The sequence below is a fragment of the Lactuca saligna genome, chromosome 5, assembly GCF_052625555.1.
Source record: "Lactuca saligna cultivar CGN05327 chromosome 5, ASM5262555v1, whole genome shotgun sequence".
NCBI classification, from domain to species: domain Eukaryota; kingdom Viridiplantae; phylum Streptophyta; class Magnoliopsida; order Asterales; family Asteraceae; genus Lactuca; species Lactuca saligna.
The window spans coordinates 270,860,640-270,868,107 of NC_136421.1; positions in this window are offsets into that span (position 1 = coordinate 270,860,640).

Sequence of the window (7,468 nt, forward strand, 5' to 3'; positions counted from 1 at the left end):
GCCCTGAAATATAAAACGATCCGAAATAGGGTGTTACACCACTGCCACGTAACTCGCCAGAGTTTTAATTCAACTGAACAAAAAGATTCTGGTCATATATTATTCGGTGTTTTAGTGTGACTTAGCAAGAAGATTCTTGTATGATATTATGGGATTTGAAAATATAACTTTTCTACAGCCATAAAATTCACCAGGCTTCTTGTTCTCACCTCTCCAACTTCACTCGTCTCCACTGTACCACCTTCTTGCTCCCTCTCTCCTCACTCACGCGACAGGGAAAACTATCGGCAATAATATTTCCTTTGTTGTTCGTACCCTTCACTCCGTCATAGTCAAGATATGCACTCTAATATATCTCTATTTCTATCATTCAAAGCTATCATACTCTCAGCCTCTCTACTATCATCTAATATATGAGTATTAATGATGACATGTATAAGGTGCTATTTGCGAAAAAAGCTAGCTTATTCTAATTTAACTTTTGATAGACCCATAAAAGTAGTTTATCGTAGTTTAGAAAATAGTTTATAAGCCAGCTTAAAATATGCTATTGATAAGCTAGCTTAAAATAGCTTATTAATATGCTAACTTATAAGCTAAAAGCTAGGTTATAATATGGTTTGTCAAGTTAGGCCTAAATAGTTACAGCAAAACCTAACAAGTAAGAGCATTTCTAATTGTTAACCTCACAAAGACCTATTAGTTATGTCGAATCATCTATCCACTAAGTTTTATTTGTTGAAAAAACATTAAGTAAATACATTTTCGAAGGTTAACTATGTTAAAATGTTTTTTTCTTTCAATTTAACTAATTTATCATTTATTAGATGCTTTATTAATTCTCCCTCATAATTTATAATTAATCATTTTCAGATATTTTTTTCCTAAAACTATAGAAGATTATAAAACTACAAAACGATAAAATATTATGTAATCAGTATGCTTTATAATATTTGATACTTTTTAATTTTGACAACTACTTTTAAAGTATATATATTTTTTGTAAAGTATATTCATTTTTATTTTTATATTAAATCACCTGATTAATTAATAAAAATAATAAATATCTTAATATCATTGAGGTATAAAATATAATGTTAATTAATTTAAGGATCAAATGTGACAACACATATGAAAAAAAATATTAAAAGGTTAGCAGATAATAAACGTCTGGAATGACATGTATGAAAATTCTTTTTTTTCGAATGGTAAAAAGTTTTTCCAAATAGAAAATACTTTTTAAAAGACTATCATCGGAAATAAATAGTGTGTGCAATTGTGTAGGGCTTGTTAGGATGCTATCGTGGATGTCTTAAACAAATAAAATATCACTAATTGGTTGCACTAATGGGTAGCACATGGAAGCAAGGTCGAATCTTCAAGTACACAACCTAATGGTCAATGTCTGTTTGCATAAGACACATACTAGACGTACACCAAAAAATGTAAAAAGGCGGATTTTTTATTATTAATTAAAACTAGAAATTACAGTGAAATAAAGTAAATAAATGTAGTAGTAACCATGACTAGAATTTTCATTTTTAAAGTAAATAAAACATCCATTTTAACAAAATTACATCCAGGGCAACCCATTTGTTCATAAACCATTATTCATAAATAAGAGTTTATAAGAAGATAGTGCAAAATCTCAGATCGTAAATCTGTTGATGTATGTATACAGTCTCGCCTTTGCAATTTGATATGTACTCGCAAAATATTTAATCCACAATTGTAAGCACAAAGTTTAGTGAGTTCCCAAAATATCACATACAACACAACATAACAATTAGCTACAAGTTATCAACAACCACAGGGACTATCACGATCCCAGTGGACTAACAACACACCCACAGGATTAACAACACATCTCATGGGTTATCATCAACCCTAGGGACTATCAGCAGTCCCTGACACTCATAGCAGTCTAGGAGTTACCATCAACTTGGTGCACATATAACAACAATCAACAAAATAAGCATATAATACTACACATGCAAGTATAGCGAGAAGACTTACCTCGGCCACGGATAACTCGGCCAGTACACATCACGATGTGAACCCTCCTTGGTCATGTTCTGAGCATAATAAAACAACTCAAACAAAAAATCATTCATTATTCACGTCATGACACCCTCAATGTCACGTCGTGACTTTAGTCTGAAACCTCCACTTAATGATTTGTTTCCTTGATCCATTAAGCCTCTAAATCAAACTTTTCCAGAAGCTTAAGGGGAAACCAAAGGTCCATAAACATGATTACTTTATGTACATGCATGCTCCGTGCATGCCCTCTTCCATTCCAGACCAAAAGTGATGAGATAACACCCAAACTCACAAGCATGGATCCAAAACTCAACCAACTTCTAGATCTGAACCTTATAATACTCAAGGGATCATTAATTCTATAATGTTGATAAATTTATGGTTCCCTTGCAATGAAGCTTGCTCAAACATGAAGAAAATGGGACAAAACCTGATGGGTTTCGAGTTATACATCATTCCTATGGTGTACATGCAAACCCTAATAGCTTTTGGATCTAGTTTGTCTAATGAACACGCAATTGAATATCCAAAGCTATAAACCCTAGATCTAGCATACAATTAATCATATTAACATAAAATAGGGTTTAGATCTAACCTTTGATTGTTATATAGCAATAACAATCTAATCCTTGGCTTCAGAAAGCTTAGTGCCTCAAGTGTTGCACCTCTAATGGAGTCACAAACACCACTAAGCAACTAGATGAAGAAGAAAGAGGATGGGAACTCCAAAAACGTCCAGGAAATCCTTCATAAGTGTTAGCCACGTTTTTGGGTCTCAATGGTTCTTTATATAGGTAGGCAATTTGGGTTATCTAACAAGGAAACCCTAATTTGACTGCTTAAGCCCTAAGCAGCCCATGGACCGCTTTTGGAACATGCCTTGGATGAAAATCATATGGGCTTCCCATAGATTTCACCCAACGTATATTCCAAGGTGATCCATAGCCCAATTACAACTATCTTATAATTACAATTCCAGTTTCCTAAGTTTAATTAATCTCTTTTAGCCACAAAATTAATTCTTAATTAATTCATGACTAATATTAATTAAACATTATGATTTCTCCTTTAGTATATTATTCTTATAATATATTATTAAATCATAATTAATTCTTTCTCTCCTTAACTCATCCTACAAGTTGCTATGGTAAAGGCAACCTAAAAGGACCATGCTCATCATCGTGTCAAGTACATACCAAAATAGTTATGGACATAGACACTAATCCAACAAAACCTAGATCTAACTGTTGGATTAGGTATCTAAGCCCATAACAATATTTGGTATGTACTTGACCCGATAGTAGCATGATCCTTTTCAGTTTCCTTCACCATAGCAACTGAGAAAGAGGTTAAACATGATTTATTAATATATTATAAGAATAATATATTAAAAGAGAAATCATATTATTTAATTAATATTGGTCAAGAATTAATTTAGAATTAATTTTGTGGTCAAAAGAGATTAATTGAATCAAGGGGATTGGTTATAAGATAGTTACAAAGTTAGGCTTAGGGTCCATAAGGAAGGGATGTACAAAATTTATGTGGGAGTCCACATAGAATTCATCCAAGTGGCCTTTTGGAAGGATCCTATGGGTTGCTTAAGGAATAAGCAACTAGATTAGGGTTTCAACTGAAACCCTAGTTACTCAACTATATAAGGAACCCTTGGGCATGCAGAAATCGGCCACTAAAAACCCTAGAAGGATCTTGAGCTGGTTTTGTGCCTCTTCCTATCTCTATAATATTCTTCCATTGCTCATGGTGTTTGTGATCTATTAGAGGCATCACATTTGAGGTGCTAAGTTCTCAAAGGTTGAAGATTAAGCTAGCTACAATTGAAAGGTAAGATTCTAACTTTGTTCTAACACTCGGTCTCAGGTACGCATTTAAATTTATATCAAATTTCATATATTACTCTTGGACTCGGCGAGTTGGGGACTCAACTCATCGAGTAGGATCGACACCGGGTCTGGGGATTAAGTAACCTACTTGACGAGTCGGAAGACAGACTCGACAAGTAGGAGATGTCTGCATGAAACCCTAAATTGGAAGGTTTGCCCCTTATTTAAACATCTTATGAGGTTTCCACCGCAGCCTCCATCACCTCCAGAGCATTACACCCAAAACCCTAATCCTCCATAAGTGAACTTGAGCTTTCTTGGTTGTTTTGAGTGTTATTTGGTGTGTTTTGAAGCTAGAGCAAGAAGTGGAAGATAGAAGACCCAAAGGAGGAGTAGATACAGAAGCTACACCTTATTTGTCATCTTTTCTACTAATCAAGCTTACAACTTGGTGTTCTTTCTATTAGATCTATTTATCCCCATATTAAGAGGGTTTTGGCTCAAAACCTTGGTCTTTGATGATTGGGGTGTCCCAAGTGATTCATATTCCAGATCTAGATTCTAGGGAGGAGTAAATGGCATAAAAAGGCAAGACTTATCGCCATGATAGACCCATGCATCTTAAAGACCTCATTTCTGGGTCCTTTAAGCTTAAAGTCCCATGCATGCACGTAAAGTTCATAACTTTATGTGTTATATCTACTGTAGGAGCCTAGATCTACCTTCTGAATAAGTTTTGATTAACAGAAATTGAGTTTTAGATATGGTCATTAGTCGACTCGGCGAGTCGTTCTTGGGACTCGACGAGTCGGGGGTTTGGTTTTTCCAACCTTTTATGATTCGAAGGAATCCAGTTTAGTTTAGAAGGGATTTAGATGAATGTACTCGACGAGTCCAAGGCAATCTCCCAAATCCATGTAGATAGACTCGACGAGTTGTTCGTACAACTCGGCGAGTCACATACTAGTAGCACTTATGATGAAGATGAACTCGACGAGTTCAAGGTTAAACTCAGCGAGTCAGTTGAAGCTTTTCCCAAAATTAGTTGAAGGAGAACTCGTCGAGTTATTGCTAGACTCGATGAGTAGAGTCGGGTTGGGGGAAGATAAATGAATAGGGACTCGGCGAGTTGGCGAACCAAATCGGTGAGTCAAGTCAACAGGATGTTGACTTTGACCAGGATGTTGAATTTAGTTGGGGGTAAAATGATCATTTTACCCTAAGATTAGTTATCAGTTTCTGACTAAGTGTATCTATGGAAATTATAGCCGGGGAGTCGCCAGAGCAGCAGACAGAGATTTCTTACCCAGAGTTTCAGCAGCCAGACACACGAGGTGAGTTTCGCTCCAGTAGGAACGAGTCTAAGGCACTAATTCCGGCCCGTTTAAGTAGTAGAGTATGTCAGGGTAAGACTGATGCCGGGGTTAGCCTGATGCAGTTTATATGTTTAGTTTATTCCGGACTTCGGTCCAATGTTGGGGCGGTCCCGAGAAGTAGTTATGTATGTTTGATGTCTTTGTGATTCATGCATGTTTATGTGTTATGTGTTATGTGTTCCGGACTACGGTCTGATGCCGGGAAAGTCCGATGCAGTATATGTTATTATGTTATATATTATGTGTTTTGGGGTAAGCCCGATGTCGGGGCAAGCCCGATGTATGTTAGTCATTATGCCATGTATAATGTAGTCGGGGCAAGCCCGATGTATGCTAGTTTACGCGATTATGTTATGTGTTTATGGTATATGGTATGTTGTGTATGTGTCGGGGTAAGCCGGATGCCGGGGCAAGCCCGATGCCCGATGCGGTCGGATGTCGGGGTGAGCCCGATGCCGGACATGAGTACGATGTCGGGTAAGCCGATGTCGAGATTCGTCTCAATGCAGTTGGGAAGAGTCCCAGAGTTATGTTATTTGTTATATGTGCTTTGTATGGTATGTGGTAGTTTGGGGGAGCTCACTAAGCTTCGTGCTTACGGTTTCAGTTTTGGTTTCAGGTACTTCAGCTAGTAAAGGGAAGGGATCGAGCTGATGGCATGGCACACACCACAGTTATTAGCATGGGAGCTTAATCTGATATTTTATAAGACAATTATTTGTTTACAATTTTTATGATATTTGAGATACAAGTTTGATGATTTTATTTTATGGTAATGAGATTATGGTTGTCAAATGATTTTAAAAACGAAATTTTTGGCTTGTATTTTTTGGATGTTTCATTTGTTTTAGATATAAATTTTGATTTATCCATGCTAGATTAGGGTTATAGATTTGGATGATTATTGCATGTATAATTAAAGAAAACCTAGATCTAAAGCTTTAGGGTTGTATGTGCACCATAGGATTGATGCAATGCTCAAAACCCATCAGTGGTATCAGAGTCTAGGTCGTTTTTCTATTGTATTTGATGCATTGCATAATTGTTCTTAGCTGAAAAAGTCAAAATTCTACAATCTGCTGATGACTTCATCGAGTCCTCTAATGAACTCGACGAGTCCAAAGTTTGACTAGGTGAGTCAGCTCGTCAGTTGGCAGATCTTTTGGGATTTTGACCAGAATTGGATTAGGATAATTAACAAAAACGTTTTTGACTGATAAAATTCGAATTTTATTATATGGTAATAATTATCCTCGACCAATTAGAAGATAATTGTCAAACTATAAGATAATTATTAGTTTATATGATAAAGATAATTATTTGTATTATTTGATGTGAATTATCTTGCCATAAATTGAATTAGGTCAAATTTGGATAATGACAAATTATTTGTTTAATGAAATTATATTTTAATTTGATCTAGAAGGTTTTGAAAAGTTTCAAAACTTGTCCTCAAGTTTTGGAATTTAAATTTTTGGTTAAAATTTTTTTAATTTTGAAATATTTAAATTCTAAACCCTAGAGTTTTAAAAGTTTAAAATTCTACCATTATACTATTATAATAATACTATTATAATATTAAAAGATTAATAATTATACACACACAATGCTGCTAAATTGGGTTGGGTCCTAACCTTATTTTTTCATTTGTGTGTTAAATTGGGGATTCTTATCTAATCTAAACTTTGTCTCTTTTCTTTTTCAGATGTCGACTTCAAACAATGCTGCTAACTCCAACCCTTCTGGCTCTTTCTCCCTCAGGAAATTATATGGGAGGGTGATCTTTGATGGATCCAATTTTAACGATTGTATTCGCAACATTCGCATGGTCACCCGCTACAAGGACAAGGAGTATGTTCTTGACAAGGAGCAAAAGAAGATTAACCATTACATTGCTACTCCTGAGCAAATCGCTCAATATGATGTTCATGAGAGGGACACGACAAAGGTGTCGTGTATCATGCTTACGACTATGGTTGCCGAACTCCAAAAGTCCTACGGCGACTACTATCATTATGAGATGCACCAAGATTTGATGGAAAGGTACCATCAAAGTGCGAGGCAGGATTGGTATGAGATCATCGCCTCCATGATCACTACGAAGAAGAAGGATGGAGAGTCCATCACGGCCCACTTATAAAAGATACAGAGATTTGTGGACCGCTTGTTGAAGTTGAATGTCAACTTCGACGAAGAGTTGGCCAT